Source organism: Phodopus roborovskii, unplaced genomic scaffold (assembly GCF_943737965.1).
Source record: "Phodopus roborovskii unplaced genomic scaffold, PHOROB, whole genome shotgun sequence".
Lineage (NCBI taxonomy): Eukaryota > Metazoa > Chordata > Mammalia > Rodentia > Cricetidae > Phodopus > Phodopus roborovskii.
Window position 1 is genome coordinate 12,107,942 of NW_026126571.1, and position 14,398 is coordinate 12,122,339.

The 14,398-nt window shown below is 42.4% G+C and overlaps 1 protein-coding gene and 1 pseudogene across 1 annotated transcript in view; both read left to right on the forward strand.

Annotated features, from left to right (window-relative positions):
* The window catches only part of LOC127235735 (ribose-5-phosphate isomerase), an 877,486-nt gene that overhangs the window by 764,646 nt on the left and 98,442 nt on the right, over positions 1–14,398 (forward strand). The window lies entirely within an intron of this gene.
* Positions 11,843–12,849, forward strand: LOC127235737 (40S ribosomal protein S2-like; annotated as a pseudogene).

A 14,398-nucleotide genomic window follows, 5' to 3' on the forward strand; every position in this document is an offset into this window, starting at 1 on the left:
CTTTAAACGTAAGTTCTTTTTGTCCTCCACTGAGCAGAGTGAAACTTTGTCTCAAAAGAATAAAACAACAAACAAAAACAAAACAACTTTACTGAGATGTAATTCATTGACTATATAATCCATTCATCTAAAGGGCACTGTTATGTAGTTTCATGTGTTTTTAGTATATTCACACAACTGAGACCATCCATCCCCAGCCTTAGGCAGCCACTAGGGTGCTTTTCTTTATGTGTGTCCATTCTCTGCCTGCAAATGAATCATATACAGTGTGTGTCTTGTCACAACTGGCTGCCTTCTTCTCTCACTTATGTAATGTTTTCAAGGTTCACACTTGTAGCACGAATCAATACTTTAGTACTTATGACTGAATACTGTTCCACTGCATGAATAGACTGAACTTTATCTCTTTTTCAAGTTGGCATAAATCGAGGTATTTTCACTTCCTGTCATTTACAAGTAATGCTGTATGAGTGTCGACTTATAGATTTTGTGTGACTACATCTATTCAGTTCTCTGGGATATTTCATTGGATATACCAGATTAGAATTTCTTGGTCATACAGTAACACGGTGCTTAACATTTCTGAGGAACTATTCAACTATTTTCCCAAAAGGCTACTCCATTTAATGAGCCACCAACAATGAAGGAAGCCCAGACCTTCATGCCTTTGTAGTGGCTTGTTCTGTCTTTGGTCATGGCTACCCTGACAGATATGACACAGGCTCTGTGTGTCTTAGGTTCCCTTATTAGCTTATGGAACTAAGCACCTTTGCTCCTGCTTGTTAACCTTTCTTACATGGTCTTTGGGAAATGTCTATTCAGATTATTTGCCTTTTATTAATTTCTGTGTTTATCTTTTTATTACTGGGTTGAAGGGTTTCTCTATATGCTTTAGATGATTATCTTGTCAGATATAAAATCTGCAAATATTTTCTCCTACAGGCTGAGTTTTCACTTTCTCTTCTCTTTATTTTTTCAAGTAATCTCTTTTATTTAAAAGATCATTCAAGGTCCAACAAGATGGGTAAAGGCATTTGCTGTCAAAATTTACAACTTGAGTTTGATTTCCAGGACCCACAAGAGTCAACTGACTCCGACAAGTTGTCCTTTAACCTATGCACATTTGCCATAGAAGGTGCATGTGCTACCCACCCACCCCACAAATAAATAAATGTGGTAATATTAGATTGTAAAATTCCCAAGAGTAATCACAAAATTTGCATATCCTTAGATTTACTCATTTCTTTTTTTTTTCTTTTTTTTTTTTTTTTTTTTGTTTTGTTTTGTTTTTTGTTTGTTTTCTTGGTTTTTGTTTTTTGGTTTGGTTTGGTTTGTTTGTTTGCTTGTTTTGTTTGTTGAGACAGGTTTCTTGTAGCTTTGGAGCCTGTCCTGGAACCCGCTCTGTAGACTAGGCTGGCCTGAAACTCATAGAAATCTGCCTGCCTCTGCCTCCCAAGTGCTAGGATTAAAGCTGGGCACTACTACCACCCAGCTGGTTTTTTGTTTTTGCTTGTTTTGTTTTCTGAAACAGGATTTCTCTGTATAGCTCTGGCTGTCCTGAAACTCATTCTGTAGACCAGGACACAAACTCACAGAGATCCACCTGCCTCCACCTCCCATGTGCTGGGATTACAGGGAGACACCACCACTACCTGGTTTAGATTTACTTTCTATATTAAAGCAGGATATTTGTGTTTAGAATTTAAAAATATGGAGGTTCAGTCTTAGCTGACTGAGGATGAAGTCTGAGGACAGGATCAGCTGTTTGGTCTGAGCATTGGTAGAGTTAGCAGAAGAGGCCCAAGGGCACCCACCGGAGAGTAGTGTCAGAGGCCAGCAATTGCTGGGAGGTATGACAGCAGTAGCTTCTGGCAGTGGATTCCAGAAGCTACAGAAAGAAGTTCCTCTGGGAAAGATCACCTGTGCCTCAGCCAGCATCCACTGCCATTTCTCAGTACAAGGTACCCTGCTGCGGCAGAGATTACCAGAATCTCAGCCCCATCTATGCCTAGAGGAGCAATTACCAGCCCACCTATACCTGGAAGAGCACCACTTGAGCTGTGGTCCCACCTGCACCTCAAGGAGCAACCACGGGAGCACTGGGCCCTCTTCTACCTAGAGGAGCAATCACTAGAGGATCTACTCATCCTGCACCTGTAGGAACATTCAACAGAGCCACAGCCCCCAACTACACCAATTGCAGGAAGAGGGCCCCCATGAAGAACAGGGTCCACCTGTACTAATTGAAGGAAGAGATGGGTAGATAACAGGGTAAGAATACACTCAGCAACATAAATAGCAATAAAGCACCACCAGTGACTAAGTGATTTGACAACAGCAAGACCTGAACATCCCAAAGCAGATGAAGCAGAAGAAAATGATTTTAAAAATAACTTTATGAAGATGATTGAGGCCCTTAAAAAAGGAAATGAAAAATTCCCTTAAAGGAATAAAGGAAAAGACAAACAAAAAAATATGGAAGAAATCAACAAATCCCTTAAAGAAAACCAAGAAAAAGCAATCAAACAGCTGAAGGAAACAATTCAAGACATGAAATCTGAAATAAAAGCAATAAAGAAAACACAAACCAAGGGAATTCTGGAAAGGCAAAATCTAGGCAAATGATCAGGAACTACGGATGCAAGCATAAACAACAGAATACAAGAGATGGAAGAGAGAATTTCAGAGGTTGAAGATACAATAAAGGAAATACATTCATCAGTCAAAGAAAATGTTAAGTCCAACAAATTAACACAAAATATCCAGGAAATCTGGAACAACAGGGAAAAAAACAAACCTATGAATAATAGACATAGAAGAAGGAGAAATTCAGCTCAAAGGCACAGAAAATATTCAACAAAATCATAGAAGAAAATTTTCCCAACCTAAATAAGGGCATGCCTATGAAAGTACAAGAAGCTTACAGAACACCAAATAGACTGACTGTACCAAAAAATAAAAAAATAAATAAATAAAGAAAAAAAGTTCCCTCACCACATAATATTCAAAACATTAAACATACACAATAAATAAAGAATATTAAGAGCTGCAAAGGAAAAAGCCCTAGTAACATATAAAGGCAGACCTATCAGAATTATACCCAACTTCTCAGTGGAAACAATGCAAGTCAGAAGGTCCTGGACAGTTTTACAGACATTAAGAGACCATGGATGCCAGCCCAGACTAACATACCCAGCAAAACTTTCAATCACCATAGACTGAGAAAACAAAACATTCTATGACAAAATCAGATTTAAGCAATACTTATCCACAAACTCAGCCCTATAGAAAGTACTAGAAGGAAACTCCAACCCAAGGAAGTCTTGCTATAAAGCCCTGGTTAGCTCAAACTGTAGCAATCCTACCTGTTGCCCACGTTCTATGAGTACAAGCATGGGCCACTATTCCCATCTGGCATCCTTAATTCTGTGAACTATTTTAAGGCCCTGTTTTCTCGGTCATCATGTTCCTTTCTTTCTCCTCCTAAGCCCGAGAGATTTCAATTTAGATTCTGGGCATAATTTACCACCTTGAGGATTTTGTACAAATTGCTCAAATTCATCCAGCTACTATATTTATTATTTTGTGGTGAGAGACTTATGCATGCTAAGCAAAATAGTCTACCACTGAGCTACATCGGTAGCCTGTATATTTATTTTGTCATTAAAATTAGAAATGGGTGATAGGAAGATGACTCATTGAGTTAAGTGTTTTCTGTGCAAGTATGAAGTCCTGAATTTGGATCCTTGGTACTAGTAGTAAAAGCCAAGTGGGTGGGGTGGCAATCTTTTATAACCAACTCAGAACATCCTAGCCAGCCCATCTGGTTGAAACAGCAAGCTTCTGATGAAAAACTAAAGTAGAGGCCGGGAAGTGGTGGCACACACCTTTAATCCCAGCACTGGGGAAGCAGAAGTAGAAGGATCTCCATGAGTTCAAAGCCGCCTGGTTTACAGAATGAGTTCCAGCACAGCCAAGGCTGCACAGAGAAAATCTGTCTTGAAAAAACAAAACAATAGAGAGCAATAGAGGAAGACATCCAATATCAACTTCTGGCCTCCAGAACCATACTTGCATGTGCATGTACACACACACACACACACACACACACACACACACACACACACACACACGAAAGAGAGAGAGAGAGAGAGAGAGAGAGAGGAAGAATGAAACAGTCCTCATCCTACCAAGGGAGTACAATGAAAAGTTCCTGGCTGGGGTGTAGTTTCATGGTAGGGCATTTGCTTGTCCCCAAGGCTGGGGATTGGATGTCCATAATAAAAATAAATAACAAATGAATAAGTAAATAAATAAATAAATAAATAAATAAGAATATTTAAAAATATTTAAAACGTCTCTAATACATTGAGGTAACCTGCTCAGGTATTAGTTATCACTATGAAGAGCGCTGCTTGATCTTTATGTCTATAGGAGAAACCAACACCTTCTCCATTTCTAGCACACAGATTTCTGGAGTATGCCATCTTTGTATGGTTTCCATTACATCTGCAACAATAACTCATTCCAGAGAATTTGGGCAGGTCCAGTAACTCAACCACAAAGTTTTGGGAGGAGAGCAAGAGTTAATCCATGAGAGTAAGTAAGTTGAATTAAAGGCATGTGATATGCTATTGACTGTTAGTACTTGTCACCTTCTGAGCACTGCTATTACACTCAGGAGTCATCACAGAACCACACGGGAGCTGCATCTCCACCACTAGCTTTGTTTGCGTGCTCATTTTGTTTTGTGTTCTTGTTGCTTTTGAGACAGGCAGCCCTGAATGGCTCATGGCCCAGGCTGCTCTTGAACTCACAGCAATGCTTCCATCTCTGCAGCCAAGTATCACAGGCACACACCATTACATCTGCTCCCTTCTCCCACCCTATAAATAAATAAACGAAAGGCTTCAGAGGCTTAAAGTAAGTAGTAGAGCTGGAATTCATTCCTAGAATCAAACCCCAAATATGCTCTCATTGCCTTCGTAGAGAAGAAATCTCCAGGAACCAGCCATTTAATCTAAGAGAACCTAATGTTTTCCTCAGTGTGAACTGGTAGGAAGGGGTTCAAAAAGTAATGCCTCTCAATACCTAATGTCCCCAGCTGGAGACCAGAGTGCTACTCAAGAATACTTCCACGAGGTACGCGCTTAGTTTGAGGAGTTTCTGAGCAAGACTTATCTTCAATCATAGTAGAAAGAAATCAAAAGACAGGGCCAATCGTCTGAAGCTGTTTTGTCCATCCACATATGGCAATCGGTGCCTCCAGATTGTGCAGAGAATCAATAAGTGAGTGAGGGAGTTGCGGTGATGGTTGAGTGGTTAGGGAGCTTGCTGTTCTTGTAGAGGACTGGAGTTCGATTCCCAACACCCATATTCGCTACCTCAATAATGTAAATTTTTTAAGTTTAAAGAGAATAGTAAAGCCTAATTTTCTTAACTTAGAACCTGAGTTGGTCCTCAAGAGATTTCCATGTCTGTATAATGTGTTGTGAGTGACTTTCTGGGTCTCCTGGGAAGCAGCTCAGTTTCTGTGATTTCTCCAGTCACTTATTCCTGTGATAGTCTTTCTGATAAACCTAAGCGACACAGAGAAGTGATGAGCAGTGACTCCAGGTGACAACCACAGTGGCCTTCTCATCCGTTGCTAGCCTTATCTGCCACCTATGTGAATGGAACATCTTGGAAGCACAGACTAGTCACACTTTCAGAGAGAACAGTTGCAGCAGAGAACAGCAGGGTAATTACATGGCCCAACAAAAAAAGAAAAGCCGCAGATTTACCTTCAAAAGTTTGAAGAAATGTTAAGACAGGGTAGAGCTCTGAGCCAAACTCGAGACCCTTCGAAGTAGAGGGCCCAGTATTTGGCCTAGGTCATGGGTCATGAAAGCAGCCCTGGCCCAAGCAGACGAACTAAAGGACTCAAGACCTGAGGTGAGAACTTTCCAGGCCAATCAAGCTATAGAAGCATAAGATTCAGTGACAAACTAGTTGGAAAAAGCATGATAGAATAGGTTATGCATAGGAGCAAATATTCATCAGAGAGCTTATTCATTGGGAATGAATTATGGAAGACACAATGATACAGAGGAAATGAGTCTCCTCTTGGAGTTTTTAGATTCCTTTTACTAACAACACCTGAAAATGGACTCAAATGTCAACACACCAATTTTATTAGAGTTTAAAAGAAAACCTACAGAGTAGGCAAACTCTAAAATCTAAGATTCTGTCCCAAGAAGGAGAATGCAGGGGAAAGCCATGCAAGGAAAGGCTGTGCCATCTTAGCTGCCATAGAGGTCAGATGCATGGTTGACAAGCAGCCAAAAGACCGGGAGAGAAGCTTCATCGACAGTAAGGAAGCCTAAACTTTGGAAGAAAGCCCCAAGTGTCAAGGAAAATATGCTCTTTTCTTTCTTTCTTTCTTTCTTTTTCAAACTAGATTTATTTGGGAAATTCGTCCATCATATTGCCAGCTGGCAACACTATGGGACATTTTCTTGATTAATGACTGATGTGGGAGTGTCCAGCACACTGGGGGTGGTGCCATTCTTGGGCTGATGGTCCTGGCTGGTATAAGCAGGCAGACGGAACAAGCCATGGGAGCAAGCCAGTAAAAAGCTTTCCTCCATGACTTCCTGCCTCTGGATTCCTGCGTTAAATTCTGCATCAGCTTCCCCTCAATAGACTGTGACTCAGGATATGGAGGTCAAATAAACCTTTCCTCCCCAAGCTGCTTTGGTGAAGGTGTTTATCACGGCAATAGAAGCCTAAGTAGGACACATGCTTAGAAAATTCACAGAGCAAAGAAAAGAAAACACTATGCTTTTCTGAATAGTTCAGAAAAGCAGGCATATTTATGGCTGTGGCCCATAAGAGTCTGTACTAGAGGTGGGGATTCTGAGAAGGAACACTACAGTAGCTCACTAAGGAGTTAATTATCACATCTAACTCTGTAGCTTAAGTTAAGCCCACCTTCCTAGGGGTAGTCCCTTAGCAAAAGTGATTGAACCAGCACAACTAGAATGTTGGGTCTCCACCAGGCCATTGGTTCCAATCTCTTGACCAGAAACTTTTTTCTACTCTAACAACAGAGTACCCAAAGAAAATAATATATGAATTAGTTTCTTTATCTTCCTCGTGTGCCTACGATGTGTGTGCATATGTGTGTGTGTCTACGATGTGTGTGCATGTGCCTATACATGTGTAGCAAACAGAGGAGAATGTAAGTTGTCCTGCACTATCACTTTACTTTGAGACAGGGCCGGTCACTGAATCTGGAGTCAGGACATTGAATAACAGTGATTCCCTGTCAAAGCGGACCACAACCTTGGGGTTATAGGTGTGTACATAGCCAAATCCAGCTTTTTATGTGGGTGCTGGGTTTGAACTCAGGTCTTCATACTTGTGCAGCAAATGTTCTTAACTAGTGACCTTCCTTTTCTGCTTGTTTGCCTGACTTCCTTCCCTTCCCTTCGTTCCCTTTCCTTACCCTCCCCCTCCCTCCCCTCCCTCCCCCTCCTTCCCTTCCCCTCCCCTCCCCCTCCCTCCCCCTCCCTCCCCCTCCCTTCCCCTCCCCTCCCTTCCCCTCCCTTCCCCTCCCTTACCTTCATTCCCCTTCCTCCCCGTCCCTTCCCCTCCCCTCCCCCTCCCTTCCCCTCCCCTCCCTTCCCCTCCCTTCCCCTCCCTTACCTTCATTTCCCTTCCTCCCCCTCCCTTCCCCTCCCCCTCCCCCTCCCTTCCCCTCCCTTCCCCTCCCTTACCTTCATTTCCCTTCCTTCCCCTCCTTCCCACCCCCTCCCCCTCCCCTTCCCTTTCCTTCCTGTTTTCCTTTCTTCTTTCCCTCCTTCCTTCTGTTTTTGTTGAGATAGTGTCTCTCCATGTTGCAGAGCTCAGAGAGAGCTGCCAGGCCATGGTAGTCTGTAACCTCTGACCAACAAAGCCTCCCAACATAAATAGTCTTACTATCACAGGTGTATGTGTGAGTGTGCACACGAAAGCTCACACATGACCTGGCCTTCTCTATGCTTCTGAGAGAGGGGAGACAAAAGCCAGGCCTCGGCCACACAGGCGGTTGGCCCAAAGTGAGACATCATAAAGGTCTCAGCTGAATTTCTCCAGCGTCTGTAGGTGACAGCACCTGATGAAAGACTACACTTCCCAGCTTCCCTTATAGACTATGGAAGTCATTTCTGCCCCTATAAGGCACAAGCATCCCATCTTCCGTAGGCATTTTGGCCAACTGCACACATGCGTGAAAAAAGTGCCCTCTTGCCATGAATAAGCGTGATCCTACCTAAGATCAGACCAAACTTTGCTTTCCACCTTCCATCTCCGCAGCTGCTTTAAAATAATCTAACATATGGTGCTGACACCCAGGAGGGGAAATCTGAGCATACTAGGGGTTCAAGCCCACCCACTGAAAACCTCCCTGGCTCTCATATGAGCCCTGGCCCCACACAGAGAAGGTAGGGCAGGGTCACCCATTTCTCTTATGCAGCTTTCCTTATGCAGCTTTCCTTTCCACCCTCTTTCCCTGCCCTTTCTCTCTCATTGTATTGTCTTAAACTGACACACTCACACTTTCTAGGTGTAAGGCTATGCTGCTTTCAACCAGAACCACACATGCACACGGCAAAATGCCAGGACAAGGTAACACATTGGACTCAACACAAAGGCACACCAGTTAGGTCTGGGAGCCCGCTGGAGCTTTCCTTTGTCTGTCTAAGACCCTCTCGGTTGACTGCACTGGAGACTTTCCACTATAGACCTTAGCACAACTGACTCCATGATAGACATTCCGTTCAGGCTGTAAAACTCAGCATGTAGACAGTACCATCTGCCGAAACAAAAATGAAGACCTAATCCATAAAAGTCTATACTTCTGGGAAAATGTTTAAAGGTACTAACCTTGTTTTTTGCCGTCTGTAGTTCTGACTCTGGCTATCTGTTCTTGTTAACTGAACTATGTCAACCCAGAGTTTCTTTTGGCTTTAACCCATGTCCAAGAAGTCTTCTCTGGTGAATTCCACTCAACAATGTGAGAGACTTTGACTGGGAATCCCAAATCTGGGAATTCTCCACTGTCCTATCATTCCAAGAGCCAAAAGTCCTGAGAACCTGCCACTGGCCTATTAACCCTGGAATTATAATGGTATGGGGATGTTCACTTGTTTAGTTCTCAGTCCAAAACTGGCTTCAAAATATATTGGACAAATGGCCACCCCTCGCCCAAATTCAGAGCTTTTGATTTTTAATAATTAAATTGATGTAGGTAACTCCACAAGAAGTACTAGTGTGGTTGAGGCCCCTCCCCCATGTGACTCACAGTTCTCATTAATCTTTCTCAAGGCTTGGGCTTACTACCACACCCAGAGCTGGAATGCCCATCTTTTCTGCTGGGCCTCCACACTTGAACTTTTACAATTATTCCTAACTGAGGAAATATAGAACACTTTTTTTCTTTATGCCTCTTTTGCCTTAAGCTTTCGGCTTATTTGTTCGTCTTCCTCTCCGGGTCTGGAAAAGTCTGCTTATATCTCTAACGGTAAACACATTCTAGATTGTCTGCTCCCATCTGCAGTAAACCAACTGTTTACAGACATGTCAATCACAGGGTTCAGTTTGACAGAGACTCTAATGTCTTTGGGGATCGATAATACTGGAAAACTATTTCATGTCGGTCTACTCTATTGAGAAGGCTGGCTATTGAGTGGGAATATGGCCTGTCTGCCCCAGATCCAAGCATGCTTGTTTAAAACTTTCCTCCAAAGTCTCTGTCCTGGGACAGACTGGCCACCTGAATCTGTGGCAGGGAGAGGGAGAGCAAAACAGAGTGACCAAGGAAAGACACTTTGTGCTTGAGAACAAGTGAGAAGTCAACTGTTTCTCTTAGAGGCTACAAACGACAAGGTGTTTAACTCTGAAATTTCCCCGCTTTCCTTGGTTTTGTTTACTACCTTTAAAACTTGTGTGAGACTCCAGCTTTCTGTGTTTTAGGAGTTGTAAGTTCATTGAGCATGTTTTTAAAAAGATGTGCAGATAGTTTAAATATACTATAAATACCATGTATGTAACTTGGGATCAGCTCTTATTTAAGAGACGCTATGTACCTGCTGGGCTCACTTTGGGGTACCATATTGGCTGATGGAGTAGTAACCATATGACTTACTACCATTTTGGCTGATGAACCCTTCAGGATAGAAACAAGCCATATAACTTTGCCACTATCTTGGTTAAGGTGATCATATGGTGTCTCTAAGCTTCTCTATGCCAGATGGTTTGTTTTAGAACTAGTTCATATAAAAACTGATTTTTTGTTGTTGTTGTTTCTTTGTTAAGCTTTAGCTATTTGATGAAACTGAGTCATATTTTAAAAAAACTATGATATTTTTGTTCTTTGTTAAGCTTTAGTTATTTGGTAAAATTGAGTCATAAAAATGGATATTTTTGCTATCTCTGTTAAGCTTTAGTTACTTAGAGAAAATAAGTCATATAAAAACTGACATTTAGCAAAAATACACTATAAAAGGATCATAAAAATGAGGTTCCCAGTCTCTTTGTGAATTGCATTTATGGTTTAAAAGTTATTTTAATACTGAAGGATCTATAACTCAAGAATTATAATATTTAAGGCTCAAATTTAACAGGGATAAAAATCTTGTAAAACTGTTAAAGACAATTAAGATATACAAATTAATGGTCAACCATGCTAAGGACAAATGTAATTTATTTACAGAGACAAATTTAGAGGATTAGACCAATTTATATCTCTTATTATATAGTCTTCTGTATATGTTGTCAAAGCAAGTAACTCAAAGACAGGTTTAAAGCAAACAGTTTGTTTAATGTAGAATAATATTAAAAATCAGGTATATTAAAAAACTGGTTATGAAAAATTGAATGCCTGAGTAAAATGGGGTAAATATAAAATACACTTGCATAGCGGGCAACCCCCAGGCTCAAGTTCCCTTGGATGGAGCACTATCCCACCAGAGTAAGTTTCATGCTAGCCTCATTACAGGACATGGTTTTGTGGGAAATAAGACCTCCCATAAGTCTGCTGCTTCAGCCTTGGCTTGTAGGCGGAACCAATTCTGGCTGTGTGGGCTTGACCAGCTCTGGCCATGAAGACTAAACCAGAAAGAAACCTCCTTATCCAAAGATGAGTTCATGATTGGGGGATGGATTCTCTTGCCCAGTGGAAGACCTCAGTCTTCACTCAAACAACATCTCAAAGAGCAGAGACGCAAATAACAATTACTCTGCCATAGTTGTCTCCCAAACTGACTTACGAGGATGCTGTGAACAAGTTTGTGTCTAAGCTACCACCTGACTGGGATGGGACCTGTACAGTAATTCAATTGATCATGCCCTTTACCCTAGCTTTCAATTCTCTTAACACAAGCTAATTCCAGATTCCATACCTTAGCCACCCTCTTTTCCTGATTAAAGGAGGATGCCAGGCACTGTCATCAAACTCACAGAATATCCAAATGGTGTCTTTGGCAGTTGGTATTGTATCTGTAGAGTCAACAAATGATTCTATTAAGTAATGTCCCCAGCCCTCAGGTATGCCAAGAGGAGATGATTTAGATGAAGGAGATTCTCTCCAAGCTGCACTCTACCCAGATAGAGAGTTCCAGGGCTGGTGGCTGAGCTCCTACCTTGAAGCCTACAAGGAATATGCAGGGGTTGGCAGTGATGCTTGGGATGTTTTCTAAGAAATTCCAAAAGCCAAAAGTTCATTTAACTTCGTTATCTTGTTTTATAAATTATGCCTCTAGACAATTTGTCTATTTTAAAATAGAATGATGTTGCTTCTTCTACTTCGGGAAAACACCAAATGGCGGATGACGTCGGTGCAGCGGGCGGGCCCGGAGGACCCGGGGGCCCAGGATTAGGAGGCCGCGGAGGCTTCAGCAGCGGTCTCAGGGGCCGCAGTCGTGGTCGAGGCCGTGGGGCTCGTGGAGGTAGAGCTGAAGACAAGGAGTGGGTCCCTGTCACCAATCTGGGCTGCCTGGTTAAGGACATGAAGATCAAGTCTATTGCGGTAAATAAGGATCAGGCCCCCTCCGACCTCCTTCCTCAGGTCACCTCCGCCCATCGCTCCACCCCCAATGGGCGTGGTCAGTGCTACAGAAGGACTACCTCACTACACAAGTCCCTGGAGGAGATCTACCTTTTCTCTCTGCCCATTAAGGAATCTGAGATTATTGACTTTTTCTTGGGGGCATCTCTTAAGGATAAGGTTCTAAAGATCATGCCAGTACAGAAACAGACAAGGGCTGGCCAGCGGACCAGGTTCAAGGCTTTTGTCGCTATTGGGGACTACAACGGTCATGTTGGTCTTGGTGTTAAATGCTCCAAGGAGGTAGCCACAGCTATCTGAGGGGCCATCATCTTGGCCAAGCTTTCCATTGTCCCTGTGAGGAGAGGCTACTGGGGGAACAAGATTGGCAAGCCCCACACTGTTCCATGCAAAGTGACAGGCCGCTGTGGCTGTGTTGGTGCGTCTCATCCCTGCCCCCAGAGGCACTGGCATCATCGTCTCTGCTCCTGTGCCCAAGAAGCTACTGATGATGGCCGGTATTGATGACTGCTACACATCAGCCAGGGGCTGTACTGCCACCCTGGGCAACTTTGCCAAGGCCACCTTTGATGCCATCTCTAAGACCTACAGCTACCTGACCCCTGACCTCTGGAAAGAGACTGTGTTCACCAAGTCTCCTTATCAGGAATTCACTGACCATCTTGTGAAAGCCCATATCAGAGTCTCTGTTCAGAGGACCCAGGCTCCAGCTGTTGCCACCACATAAGGGGTTTTATACAAGAAAAATAAAGTGAATTAAGTCTGTTTAATGCTAAAAAAAAAAAAAAATAGAATGATGTTCAGTAATATGCTTACTGCTGTCAGTTTTTGGTGATCTAGAGATTTGTCCATAGACAGAAGGAGTAGAATTGACCTTATTCAGCCTTCTTTGTAAAGTTCATGCTACATATAAATCATTTGTTACAGACTTGACATGACTGGCTGCTTTCGTCTTTCATCTGTTGGTTGAGTGTATGGAATGAAAATTAGAGAATTTTTTAACATTTCTATTAATAGAGTTGACTTTAGAAAACTTTGTGAAATGAATTATTTACTCTTGGCAAAGCAGTCATTTCTGGGAGTATACATTTTTAGGTGTAAGATGAAAATAATTTCTTTTGGGGAATATAACTTCATATAGTCTAATATTTAATATACAATATTAGAATATGGGTATAACAATTTGAAGTTGACTTTTTTTTTCTTTTTTCTTTTTTTTTTTTTTTTTTTTTCCAAGACAGGGTTTCTCTGTGGCTTTGAAGCCTGTCCTGGAAGTAGATCTCGTAGGCCGGGCTGGACTCAAACTCCCAGAGATCCGACTGCCTCTGCCTCCCAAGTGCTGGGATTAAAGACATGGAGTGCCACCAGCCAGCTGACTTTGACTTCTTTTACAAAGCTTCTAGGTCCTTGTCTCTAGTGCAGGAGTCTGTTGTAAACAAACAGCTGATGATAGTCACCCTATCTTTCTAAGATGCATGGTCCAGCCACTTGGGCAATTGCATTTAACCCATGTTAATGTTGATATGGAAGTTTTCCTCATGTAATTTCATCTATTAACGGTCCATACAAAGTTGTATGTTATTACCCCTGACTTATGATCTGGATCTTTGCCAACCGTTACGCTTTATCATGGCCTCTTAGATGGACCCTCTTCTGAGGTACTCTAACTGCTGTTCCTCTGTCACTCTTCTGTCAGTCTTGAAGCAGTTATCAAGAGATCAATGGCCCCAAAAAAGCAGTTCAAGTGACTAATGGGCCATGTGCCATCCAACTCAAGCCACTATTAGCCACTCTAGACATTTTTTGGGGGACTCCGAACTAAAACAGCTGGTTGGACTGAAGTGTCAGCTAACTTGTCTGTCTCACCAGCTCAGATCTGCTTAACATCCTTCAGGACCAGCTCAACTCCTTCCTTGACTCCAAGATTTTCACCCTCCTCCTTGAACAATAGGCTTCCATGCCAACAAATCCTAACTGGTTTGAGATGGTGCCTCGAGACATGAGCCAGACAAAAAGTCAACCACAATCTCCTCCTATGCATGGGCTTCCGGTTCTCTACTACCCTGAGTCTTCCATGGATCATTCCCTTCTTCTTTAGTATCCTCATAATTATGTTTTTACCTTGTTCTTTAAATATTTTACTTGCAGAACTTTACCCTCCACCCAAAGAAAATTTTACCCAAGGTCTCTGAGTAGCTTTCACCCTACAGCAGCTGCCTCCAATTGCTCTCGATAGATCTGCAAACACCTAGATTCTGTGGAGAAACTGAAAGGAGCCTCCATCCCTCTCACTGCAGGTCAGATCTGGTT